The following is a 14,528-nucleotide window of genomic DNA, read 5'->3' as shown; positions in this document are numbered from 1 at the left end:
ATTTACCTACCTATTTAGTTTAGTTAGATGTTATATTATTTTATGAACGTTTTTTTTTTTATAATATAGTTTGTTTTTAAATAAATATTATAATTAATGTTTTTTTTATATATATTAAAATTATTAATTATAATAAAATCGTTAGGTAATTATAAACAATGGACTACAAAATCATTTCATAATATTAATATCAAAATCACGTTCTTTTTTTTTATATATATTTTATATATATTTATATTTTTCTTATAAGTTGGTTGGTAAATAGTTGTATGCAGTATTGGACCAAATACAGTAAAAAAAGTTACACACACACAAAACATATTGTAAGCTTAGTACCTTTACAGCTTCACATTAATGCTTAAAATCCACGAATATCATTTCCAAGCATTAGCCTAAAATGTATTTAACTTAATATACCTACTTGTATGTGTACTCGTTGAATACCAAAAGATTTAAAATATGTAGTATGTGTTTTGGGGGAAAATGTAATTTTTTGTTATTTAAATATTTAAAGGATATGTAAATAAGAAATAATTTTAAAGTATATAATTTATTAGCATTGCAGAAATTGAAACTAGCACTGCGCCCTATGTGATAACTTTTGAACTTCACGAGAATGTAAGTTTCGCCACAGTGAGTCTCTATACCCATTAATTTGTTATTGCCCTTAAACAAATAATTTATAATGTTTAGTAATAATGATGAGCAGTTTAATAAAGATAGTTGAATAATTAACGGTTATCAGTGACAATAGCTAGTGTTTATTTTTTATAAATGTCGCAACATATCTTATGAGTTATGATATGAAAACTTTAAACTTAAAAAAGCTAATAAACTGCTAAATATATTGCTTGTTCATAAATGCATGTACACATAAACAGGATTTATTTTTAATTTATCACTTGGGGAATTACTGAATATTTATGCTTATGACAATATTTTTGGGTTACAATTATATTTATTTCATACAAATTATTAGTTAAGTACTTATAATTTAAATTAGAGTATGTATATTAGGCTGTGTTAACATTTTTTTTTATTTTGTGATGTACGAGTACCACGATAAAAAAAAGTTCAGAAAACAAATATTTAGAGATCGTGCAATTTGAATGTTTTCTGTATAAATACTATTATAAAAATGATACATTTCATTTAATTGGTATTCACTTTGTCAATTTTATAGCTATATCAATTAAAGTAGAGCTATTTTAAGCGTATGAAGCCTTAAACCCACTGTAAACAGTGAAGAGCTAAAAATAGTTTTGAATGCATAAGACTATATACTTTATATTATTTATAATCAATAATATTAATACTATAATATAGAAGACGCAAAATAAAACTTAGAAGATAAGCAAGTGTACATACACTTACCACGAGGTCATTTCCGAGGTGACAGATTAATAATAATATGACATGAAAAAATTGTTACAATTTGATCATTCATTAATTAAATTTCAACAATTAATTAGTACTTCAAATAGGTAGGTTACAAAGAAACTCTAGAAGATTCGGCTGTAAACCAACTTATAAGTTATCTATATTTACAAATAAATATATCTAATCTTTTAAATCCAAAAATAAATAATATTTTATACCTGTAGATGTATTAAAATTCAATACTAGAAACTTGTAATTTTTAAAATCGAATTCCAACAAAACAGTTTATAATTTATAGCTCTGCTGCGTGCATGGTAGACTTCTCATAGCATTGGAAATACAAATGTACTATTTTGGCGTTATTATTTTAGGTATGTCGTCACCTAAACAGTGCGCTACCCAGACGATTTCTAAATAGTAAAGTATAGGCAATTTTTCGAAAACCTTAGATTAGAGTTTGAACTATAATGTATACTTATTCATACAGTAATGAGGATACTTTGATGATTGTCTTTTTTTTTTGTCAGACTATCACAGTCATTTTTATAGGATAAATTACTGGTGGGTAGCGTCCTCTTAAGGGCATAGGCATCTTGAAGATAAATACATTTTGTAATAACGAAAACGGCGACCGGTTAGGAAATGAAAATCTAACGCTTTCCGCTGTGGTCGCTACATAACAACATTATGTGTTATTTTATTTTTTCATTTTCATGAAAACGTTTGCAATTTTCCACGAACACTGTGTACAACATTAAGCTGCGTTCAATAAAAGCCCCCCCAAAGAGTTTAAACCACTCGGGCGTCTCATAAAAACGGACTGGCTATAGACCAGTCTAGGAAAACAAACCCAAAAAGTATATAAAAATGAGAAAACGACAAGACGAATGTCATTGCTCTCGAATGAATAAAATAAAAAAAAACAATAATTTTGTCAGATTTTAATCTAAAGCTTGAAATGTAAAAGCACAAAAATGTTTTACAAGACTTTTTTACGGTCGATAAACCAAGTAAATAAATTGAGATTGTTGTGTCGTTTATTATTATTACTATTTTTTATTTAGTAAACATATAGTAATATGTGAAAAATGTTATCATGTTAAAATGTCTTACAAGCGGAAAAGGTGAAGTTTTTTAAACAGCAGACGAATTTATCTATTACCTGCAAGTCTTGGTGTTCTGTCGGGTCTTAAATATATATATACATATAAATCGACTAGGTGCTAATGTCCGTGTTTTTGCATTAACTTATCAAAGTCAATTATTAGTCAATATAGCTATGACTTCATGAGGCCTGATGTTTTTAGCATCACCTATTACATACTAGACGTCATAGTTCCTTTGAACGTTGTTTATCTCACCTTTGACATAATGACGAAGGTCGTGAAAATTATATTTTATTATATTGATAAGTTCATTTTTACCGTTTTTAAGACTTGTGCGTCAGACGTAAAGGTTTTAACATAATATCTTTAGCAATACCAACTTGGTCGTGTGGCTAATATTCTATTAGAATAATATGAAAAAAGTAATCAATATCGTGTATTGAATTGTAAAATATTTCAACGATAAAACCGTCTTAAAACAAGTTTGTGACAATTCGTTCGAATAAGTAACAATAAAATAATATTGTTAACATGACCTGGCTTATTGTAGTTGTACAGTATACAAGGCTTAATAACTTAATAACATTATAGAAAAATGTTTCCAATATAATTTTAAAAATCATTAAATAAATTTCAATATTAAAAAACAATGGATTCGTTTTGTGCAGTGCAAACAGTTTAAATGGTTGTCCCCAAAGAACTTTCAAACAATAAATAACAATAATAAAACATATATAATCCTCGGATCAGTGGTGCAGTAAACTCTTAAGATTATTATCGTTAAATCGCATTAATGAAATAAGATTATCCAATTGTTACCCGCCAACGATGTACAGGTAAACAGGTAAATCAATAAAAGTATTAAGTATAGAATTATTTCTAACAAAATAACCCTAACACCGGTTTATTGGTGTATAAAAACTTTTCAGCGAGGATAATACGTTGTTTGTGAAATTAATTTTTATTATGGGTACAATATATAGATTATATATTGTAGATATAACAGGAGGTAAATTGAAAATGGGAGATCCGTCATTGGCAACAAATAACGTTGTAAAATTCACCCATGGATTAGATATATTTTTTTGTACTCCAACTCTTTATCAAGTTGAAAACTAATCCGGATGTGTCGTTTCATTTAAATGTATGTAGAAAAACATTACTGCGTACCATTGATTTCACTGTAATAATATACAGGCCATTTGTTAGTAAGAAAAGGCAGCTAGCACACAAATTCAAGAGTGGTGCGTATAAGGAGAACAATGCGGTGATGTACCCGGTTAAGAAGCCAGACTTACTTCACTTTGTATATTGCAAAACCAATGGCTGTCCACATAAGTAATTAAAATAGGACTTTGAATCCTAACAGCAGAATGTCTGTTATATTTTAGCCAAGATTGAAAATTCGTATTATTAAAATTAAAATAAATATAATAATTTAGAGTTAACGCAAATTAATTAGCTATTCCACTTGACCGCAACGTGTAGCCGATAATTGACGAAGATGATTAGTGATTACTTTAATCGTAGTTCTTTAACCATAATATTTACAAAAAAAATATTACTGGTTACACTTACAGGTAACCTTACTTTAGAGCGAGCAGATTGTCGGACAAGTCGTGTGCTTGTTATATTAAAATGGACAGGTGAAATACAATTACACATGCACATACTTAGACAGAACTAATTATTGTCCAAATAATATTATCTTGCGTTTGTTCAACCCGTCCAACTAATCGTCCTTCGTTGTTATTGAACTAAAAATCGTCTTAAAATTATTCCAACGACAGACTTGTAAAATTCCTAATTAATTCCCTTCATATATTATTCCCATATAAAAAAAATTATAATACTTCAGCTTAATCAATACAATCAAGTTATAATTTAATTTTAAAATACCGGTTTTTTAAGCATTAATTAATAATTCAATAATTCCAGCTTACATTACTTATGAACATCAGTGTAATTTATAAACAAAGAGTATTAAAACTTTATAAGATATATAAATAAAAACCAATCTAAAATTTGTTCAACTTGACTAGATTATTTTTTATCTTGATCAGTCCTTAAACACACATTATTTTTAATTATATAAATGTCTTTAACCAATTATAAAAAATTCAATTTTTTTTTGTGCAAAAACTGTCAATAATTGTAAGATTATTAAAATAACTAGTAAAATAGTATAAGTTAATTCAGTATTAATAAATGCATTTTCATTTATTCTTATACTATTCTCACGAATTAAATATAATATCAAACATATGAGCGTCATATAAAAAATTAAATATTAAATAGAACTTTTTTAATCCAAATAAAAATAAATTATTATATTTCAATATACTTCACGCCCAATACACAGGGGTACTCCATTTAATCATCAAGTTAAGTATACACAGTTAAGTTGAGAAAAAAACTAGATCTAATTGCAGCGAACCGAAACTGTACGGATTGAATTATCTTATAATACAGAAGTACATAAATTCCTCAATAACTTTACTGGTAATTCATTTGCAGCTACAATACATTTTTTTAAATGGCCTAGGCATAACTTCTACAAGCATTTTCAAAACCAGATTCTCACTAATATGCTCCATCAATCTGTACAAGTAATGTGACTAATAAAAGTTTTTTAATTGCATTAACTCACGGATGCTACTTGTAACTAACTTTTAATGAAAACAAATTCGAATACTTTTGTAAGAGTAATAATATAAGTACCTACTTTAGCAGCACATTAACGTTTAGTGAATCTAACGCGGCACCGTTTTTTTACTAATACGCAATACAAGCACTTAGGTAAATTAAAAGACTCGACTTAACGTTTCAATACTAATCTCCTCTAATAAATTAAGTAAATTTTATAATACTTCACTATCAAACTCTCGTTACCATCTTCAAACGTTTTCGCCAAGGTTATTATTATCACCTTACTTTATGTAAGTTATTATCATTAAACAAATGTTGCAATATATATTTCTGTTACTTAGCCTCCTCGATACTAATTGAAAGATTATTGCTCTATTTGATGATGATTATTAATACTGTTTATTGGTTATTCATAACTTGGTTGAATTAAATTATTTTATTGAGCTCACAATTAGCTATTATACTGTTCATCAACTAAATACAGTTTATATACAGTTTTAATGATCAATAATTTATAGGCTATGTTTAGTTGATTTATTAGCCGAAACATGTTAATTTATTTATACAGTTAAGTGCAGATATTTGTACGTTTTTAACATTAGTACAATACACTGAATATTATGAATTACCAAAGTTAGTAAGTGTTCTATTGAAAACCCGTCTCTAAGCAATCAGAACCGATTTAAAGATAGAATAAAAACCATTTGTTTGTAAAATCTCAAAATAAAATCATATTTTATTAGGTTCTGCAAAAATGATTTAGAAACATTTTTCGAGATTTACTAAAGACAAATCGTTAACGCAGATAGACTTAAGTCCTAACCCATTTGACACAATATAAATAACGGACTTCTATAATACTCCTAACTACGTTATCTCGTCTTCCAACGTCGGTCGCAGTCAATATTTATTTTCCTCCCTCGTCCCTTTAAAGTTGCTCTGACTGTTTATTATTATATTAGCTTCGATGCGGATCAGAAAAGGTATTGGTTTTACAATAATTTGTAATTTTTTTTTTTGGGGGGGGGAGGGTTTACTTGAAGGATATAGGTTAAGTAAGGTTAGTTAGATAAGTTGTCATGTAGAACAGTTGAAAATCTGTCACAAGATAGAACTTATATTATATATTTATAACATATAGGAAAAAAAAAATTGTCGTGTATAAAGAATTTTTTTATCAGACTTAGTTTTAACATTAATTTGTTATAAATTCTTCAAAAAAAAAAATCGAATTATATTATTATTTTTATGAACACGTATTTTGAGTGCGCCTATTAAGTTTCCACATTTTCTTAGATTTATTTTTTTGTGGGTTATATATTTTTCTTTACTTGTAAACGAGTAGACACTATGCATTGAAGAAGACTACTTCAAACTTTCACAGGTGACTTGTACAACTTATACTGAGACGCGGCCCTAATGCTATTTTGTTTGATCATTATTAATTAAGAAAAGTATATATTGTTTTTTAAATGGACTTTGTTTTTCTACGACTAATATTACACTGTCAACAGTGTAGAAATGGTGGTGTTTTTTTTAGGGTTTGCTGCTATGAACTACTAATGTTCAAGTGTTTGATGAGATATCCATGTGGGTCCCCTTAAGTAAACAAAGTGGGAGCGTTGCCACCGAAATATCGGACTTACTGTGACGTCAAGCATACCTACAACAGCTGTAATAAGTGAATGATGGATTTTGTAAAAACTTATTATTTTGTTTTTCCAATAACTGAGTAATGATCGCGTTTGGCGAAAATTACCTTATTGCGGTAGAACGTTTAGAAAAATGTTCATTGAAAAAAGGCAACAAAAATATACACAAACACTACGACCTATGTTTTATACTGTAGCTCCTGGAACATGTATTGAGCGTTAAGACTTAAGTTTATATTTGTAATCATTGAACTCGATGGCAGTTCCGGTCATTTACAACATACTACTAAACGCCATACATGATTTTCCGTCTTAAAATACAAGAATGTGCACATTCCATAGCTGATACTGTTTGTAAACGCGCTATAAAATATATGTTATGTGTACAACAATAATAATAGTTAATAATTTACCGGTGTAAGAAATATGATATAATTTCACTTGGAAATAAAATAATCTTATAATTCTTGGTAGGTATAAGATATATGAAAGTATACTAGTGTATGTTATATTCATCGTTATATCTTTATGCATTTATTCACGTCTGCAGCAAATTAATTGCGTTATTATTTTTGTAGATTTTTAAGTTAAAAAAAAAAAAATCTAAAACAATTACAAACGATACACAACTGACACATAAACTGAAGACCGATAATTTCTACATTATTTAATATTTTATCATTTGATAATTACATTAAAAGGTTAAGTTTTTATAGGTATTTTTTAAACGTATATTTAATGAAGTTTAAATAAAATTTTAATCATATTTCCTAATCCACTAACTATTTTTGTTAATTAGGATTTTTGTTGCACATTTTTAGATCTGTGTACTCGTGCAAAACATTGTTCATTTAATTTGTTAATTAGGAACTTTTGTTCACTCATAAATGGGAATAATTATTCGATGGATAGTGAAAATTCAAGAGGCCTCTACACTAGCATTTCTTAAGGCGCATTGTATAGGCAATTTTTAACTAAAACTTAACATTGGGCTAAAAATTGTTATTTAAGTTTTGAAAAAAAAACATTTGAATTTTTTATAACATTTTCTAGGCATTGATCGTGGCACAATTTTAAAATTATTTTTAGTTAATTAAATATTTCAATGTAAAAAACTGATGTTTTTAATTTTTTAAAACTGAAATAGTTATTAACGAAAAATTGTTTTAAATTATGCCACGATCGATGCCTTGAAAATGTTATTAAGAATTGAAATATTTTTTCAAAAATTAAATCCGAGTATTTTTAGGAACGTTTGAAGTAAAATGAGTTGTTTTCAACCGAAAATCCGCAGGTGTGGCCTCTTAAAAAAATTCATGCATTATATGATATTATTGTGTTTCGCATAACATAACATATTATTTGTTTATTTTATAACGCCCCGGTTTGTAATTGAGGCTATTAAATTTAAATTATCTTACTCAACATGCGTTTTACAACGACCAACGGTTAATCTATTCGTTTTTACTATAATGCGCACAATTATACGTCGACTACGATAAAGAAAAAACATACAAACCGCAAACTTTTCTTATCAGACAATTTTGAAGAAAAAAAAATCTCAGTGGACAAGTACCGATTTTACCGTTCCGCAGACAACAGACGTCTTTATTGGACGAGTAAAACTGAAAACTGTAATATAATTATTATGAAATTGATGTCATAATGTCCATCCCACATCCGCAAATAGAAAACTATATTTACATACCTGTACTACACACAATAATAGTATTTTAGTTACAAACCAAGGTTTTCATGACATATAAAAAAATGTCAACTTACAATTAGAAAAATATTTCTAATATTTTTCCTACTCAAAATACTATACCTATCTGTATTATTATAAAATTAATAAACATAAAAACACAGTGTTAATGCATACAATTACAAGGGAGAGGCTTCAGCCCCCATCCTGATGATATTTATTTATTCAACATAATAAAAAGCAGCTACCCATACAATGGATACAAACAACTAACGGTTATAACTCATATACTGTATAAACGTTAATTACTTCTGAGTAGGTTTTAACCGTAATTCGTTTATACCTGTTTGCTCGGTCGTTGTTTGCAATGTCAATGCCATATCGTATGTTTTGCCTAAGCACAAGAAAAGTCATATTTTAACAACTATAGCTGTAGAAAAAAACAACAGTCGCACAAATAACTTCTTATAGCTTCATATTATACAACGCTCTCATAATATGTTTTGTGATAAATCATCTATCAAAAATCTAGTAATTAGGATAGGTTAAAAAATCCCAAAAGTTCAAATCAGTGACCGCAAAACTGATATTTTTTAGTAGGTATTTTATTTGTCGGTAGTGTGACCTTCAGATATTTCGTTTGTCGTTTTTCACTTCTCATCCAACAGTTAGATAACCTACTGAAAGTTAAATAAAACGTGTTAAATGGATGTTGTCGATTATGGTAAACACGAACTTAGTCTAGAGCACGGTTATCTAATAACCGTGGTCTAGAGTCAAGCAATTCTGAAAGAACAAAGATTGAATGTATTGGTGTTATCTAGTGATTAGTAGACTTATGCAACATCTCTTCTTGATGTAATATTAGCAATGATATAATGTTGATATATATTATTTAGTTGGATATCTAATTTAATGTTTTCATGCCAAGAAAAACAATAAAAGCACAATTATTATTATAGAAAAATCTTGTTGGAACAATTTTTTTTTTTTTTTAAATTAATTTATAGTATAAAAACTTCGTATAATGTAGTATGAATTACTTAATGTTTGCATAAAAATTGTAAAACTTAATACATTTTACTATTTCACTTACACCAATTTAGTTATTTTTAATCTGTACAACATTGTTGTGTGTTGTATTTTTAGTAAAACGTGTTTGACCTGTTTTTAAGGTGCGTTTCGATGGATTTAATGGTCGTTCTCGCCAGTTTAGCTTAAACTTTTAGAACAGTTTTCAGTACTAAAAATTAAAATAATTCTAGGTTTAACTATATTTTAAATATTAAACCGAAGTCCGAACTGGCGAGAGCGGTAATAATTGATAAAATCGTTCTAATACTGTGAATGCAAACAAATATCATACATGGTATATTGTACGCATATATACTAATAATAAACCAAAGGCGTTTAGTACGATAAAAAGATAATACTATTATCAAAGTGTAATTTAAACTCTATTGCGACATCCGGACTTCCTTCAAATGACTTTGAAAAGTGAATGCGAAAAGCATAAAGTGGCCCCAGGCAGATTGCCGGCGTTAGATTAGCAGTAATTGGTAAAAATTAAAAAAAATCAAGTAAAATTATTTTTTCATTATTTTTTTTTTTTTTTGTAATTGATTTCCTGTTTGAGGTATATTATTTCATTATTATACTTTGAGGTATTATTATACAAATATATTTTGTACAAAACGTAAGTAAAGTAAAGTAGAAAAACTAACCGATAAATCATTGTTTCAAACAATGATATTGTCTATACAATATTTAGATCATGCTTATTTTTAGAAAACCAATCAAACTCTTCTTTCTAACGTGATGATATAAACTTCTGAGTTCAACAGTGAAATCAGCCAATTGCTTATCGTTACATAAACTACACTACGCCGATGATATTGATACTAAACATTTGGATCTGACTAGTTTTTTGTCTCTGCTTTAATTTTTGTTACGCGCAGAACAACAATAACTACAGAGTTGTAATTTTGTAGTGTTCTGAATATGAATTTAAGTTGAGTAGGTGAAACATCCGTGAAACTAAGATATCTGGCTTCTCGTGGCAGTTTGTCCAAACAACATGATTAATAATAAATATTTAATCTAATAAAACAGAACAATGGGTAAAAGTAAAATGTATCTAATTCGCGTGCACGCAATTACACGTGTAATTTGTATTCACGTGTTAATGTTCGTGTAGTTACAGATTTACCGTTAGTGCCCAAAATGTGCACTTAAATTATTAATATAATATGTACAGTTGATATTTTAGCTTCCACGCGATAGCTGAGAAGGTATTTTCATGATAGACTTGGCTTGTGTTTACTTTCAAAAGCAATACAATTTTTAATCACTTTCACAGAAATGATTTGACTGAATTTTATTATTTTTTCACAAAGTTGTCAAAATTTAATGATACATTAACGTTTTTGTGCGTTTCAGAGTTTTACAAACGGTGGACTATTTCCACTTTCGATTCTCTCCAGCGGTTTCAGTGATAGGTACACAATATATTGTGCGGACATTATTAATTTAATACCTTGCAAGTTTCTACGTCGTTTATGCCCGTGTAATCCGCAAAGTAATTAATACATATTTGTTATTAAGACCAAAACTGTAGAACCGTCGAAAGTATCGAGCTTTTGAGTATATTGCTTAAGTAGCAAAGATTAGGCTTGTTATGCGATACTTTGATGTGAATCTAAAACGTTTGTAGCCACATTGTATTAAAACAGCAAAGAGAAATCCTTATTGATATTTAATATGTTTGTATTCAAATTTCATAGTAGGGATATTATTTTACACGTACAGTACAGTTTACTGCAAATAATAATACTAAGACTTGTATAATTATTATTATTGATCCATCGAAGTACATCGGCCTAAACATCTTTAGTAAGTTCAATCATTATTGCCTGAAAATCAAGTATGGTTCACCAGACACACTTGTCATTTTTAGATACATTCTTGGGACACTTTTCCTCCTCAGATCTGCGCATAATTACACCTCTCAAAGTACTCAGCTTTTATATAATATTAAAAAACAAATTTATACTCGAAACATTAACTTACTTATTCTTAAAATAAAATAGGTAAATAGTGTTTTTTCTATTAGTGTCTTTGCAAGACAACTAAACTGACTGTTGACATTTAACTGTGTAGGATTTATTTACAACAGTCTTTCCTATAGAAAAGTCGCACATACCTAATTTATTTATTGTGATACACTATTTAATAAAATATCGCATGTTGTATGCGCGATTAGCTGTATCACAAGTGCGTTACATAACTGTTTACAGGTCGGATTACACTTCATCGCCATCAATCGAGTTGAGGATTCTAATTTGTGTGTAAAAATAAACCCAATGTCACGACACGACCTATAAATAAATAATCTAGTCGCGTGAAGACACTTGCGGTGAAGTCAAGAAACAAGAAAAGATAATCGAATTCAATGTATGAAGCAGTGCGGTGTCTCAGTCTTTGTTCTAAATTTAGTTTTGAAAAATATTCGCGTTGAGTAGCAAAAATACAGGTACTTGTCTTTCGACTTACGAACAGTTGTGCACGACAAGATTAAAGTAAACAGATTGTGTATAATACAGCCAGGGAAAATGGGGGAAAGGGCCAGGAAGGCCGAAGATGGGAGGACAGTAGAAAATAGAAAATTGTCGTTTGTCATTCCGGATGACGATTGAGCGGAATTTGTGTTGACTTTTCTTTTTTCTTATTTTTTTTTCAAACCAAGAATGTCATTCATTAAACGTGCAACTTAACGATAATTTAATTGTGTTGCTGCGCAAAAACACTACCCACGACGTCAGCAGAAAATATTTAAAATATTATATGGGAGACATGTTGTTTTGTGAAAAAAAATTCCCAAGACACTAATGCTGAAAATGAACTATTCATCATCAAAATAAATTACTCGACACGTCATTTCTCAACAGGTACAACACGGAATGTAAACATTGAATAACATTCAATCCCAAAAAGCCGGTTAGGTCGTTGACTGGTTTTAAAACTATGTGGCATTCATTAAAAACCAATTGGTTGCCCATCCGTCTTCAACAATTATTGCGGTTTGTTTACTTCCACATCTTTCCACCACAACTCAAAATTGTCGATTATTTTTCTGAAAAATGTCCCTATTACCTTTTTTATTTGGCTCTAACCAAAATGTGTTTTATAAAATAATCAGTTTTTTTTACAGGCAATGCCAATTATATTTTTGAAAATTGCTCGTCTCACGGCCATCAACTTCTGTACAGAATAGAGGTTTGATGAGATTTGAACAATTTTGGATTCTGGAAAAAAAATAATCTGATAATTTTTACTGAAATTGCAACTACCCAAAATGGTTATGAGTCATGAACGTCCACTTACCAGACCTACAGTAGTTTTAGAGTTTCAATACACTTTTCAACAAAACTAACTAATTGTAGTAAGTATACTACACAACTTTAAAACATTCATATTCAAGCCTCAAATAATTTTTTTTTTTTATATAATTATCTTTATTTATGTAATTATATAAGAGTGCACAAAATGGAGCAAATTTGTTGAAAACCATCGATTACACCTTTTTCAATTTGTTATTATATCAAGTGATTTTTGGCAACACAGCAAATTACAACTATAATTCAACTTAACCTCCGTTTTTTCACGATGCATCCAATCTAATCATACATGTATGTTTTAACCCTAATCACAGCCAATGTACCTGTTGTAAAAAAAATGTTATTATACCATTATCTTTTGGTTCCGCGTTGAAAGTAAAGTACACACGTTAAATAAATTACAAAAAAAAAAATATCCTTCAATATATTTTATATAACATTTATTACTATGTTTGTATATCAGTCATTTTTACAATGTTTTGCGATTAATTTTCTCCGTGACCGTGAACGGTTGTTTACACAACAAAGTAACCTCTATTATAGTTTTTACATGCATATTATTACAATATACCAGAAGCCGTAATTCTTCGTATTTGCTTCTTGGTCAGCTAACCAAATAGGTTGTCCAACGGGCAAATGAAAAAAATAATTTCCCTGTTGTTTTACACATACGATATTTTGATATCGTACAACAAATTGTAACAGTCGGAAATAAAAAAAATTATTAAGAAAAGGAACAAGGTTAACGCCGTTCGTTCTTAGTCATAATAATATGATAATGTTTAACTGATTTTGAATGAGTTGTTTCCGCATTCGTTTTGAAAGTGCAATAATCATCGATGATTCATTAGTTCATAAAATCACCTTACTCTGAATTCGTTTAGACTTCCATGAAATGTGTTAATAGTATTTTTGTTTTGAACATACACACTATCTACAAACAAACGTTACATCACAATTTATCCAAACGCCAATAATTGCAATCAACCGTATCGACATCAAAGCCTTTGGTAATAGCAAACGATCAATCAACGTATTGCGATGATTCTTTTTATGATTTTCTGACATTGTAAAGAGAGAACGTTGTGTTTCAATTAAAACACAAAGTTTTAATTAAAAAAAACAATTGCGCACTAATCAAAGTCTAGACTACTTTGTGGCACGACGTTAAGCATGCTTAACGGGACTTAAAAGACTAACAACGAACGAGTGCTTTTTTTGTAATGGAAGGGAATATAAAAAAATAATAGCTATTGCGCTTATAAGCTATCAACATAAATAGTCATATTTATAAAACAATAGCAATAATGATGTCGAAATTATTGGCGACCAATATAATTATTCGTTTTTATGAAATTGAAAAACAAAATATTTGTCATTTATATTAGAATGTATGAACAAATATTATATATTTGTTTATAATTACTTACATACAATATTAAATGCAATGACAATAATATTAGCGTTTGCATTTGTTTTACTCCCAGAGTAGTTATTCCAGGTACCAATAGGATGTTAAAAAAACAAAATATTTGACTAAAAAAATATACATATAATAAAAAGTACTTATGTATCATAAATATGCAACGTTTAAATAATATTCCAATGAGTAAAAATCTAAAATGCTTATTATTTTTAT

At 28.6% G+C, this 14,528-nt stretch overlaps 1 long non-coding RNA gene across 1 annotated transcript; it reads left to right on the top strand.

The window, feature by feature from the left end:
* Positions 1-11,915: 11,915 nt before the first annotated feature.
* LOC126833736 (uncharacterized) lies at positions 11,916-12,952 on the top strand. The gene is made up of 3 exons (XR_007685009.1): positions 11,916-12,024; positions 12,440-12,571; positions 12,703-12,952. It is a non-coding gene; the product is annotated as an uncharacterized LOC126833736 (long non-coding RNA).
* The last annotated feature ends 1,576 nt before the right edge of the window (positions 12,953-14,528 follow it).

The sequence above is a fragment of the Adelges cooleyi genome, unplaced genomic scaffold (assembly GCF_023614345.1).
Source record: "Adelges cooleyi isolate 19-005CV unplaced genomic scaffold, UGA_ACOO_1.1 ACOO_flye_CR_arks_rails_tigmint_CR_PRNA_2, whole genome shotgun sequence".
NCBI lineage: Eukaryota > Metazoa > Arthropoda > Insecta > Hemiptera > Adelgidae > Adelges > Adelges cooleyi.
The sequence above is the reverse complement of the archived record's forward strand: the minus strand, read 5'-3'. Positions and strand labels throughout refer to the sequence as shown.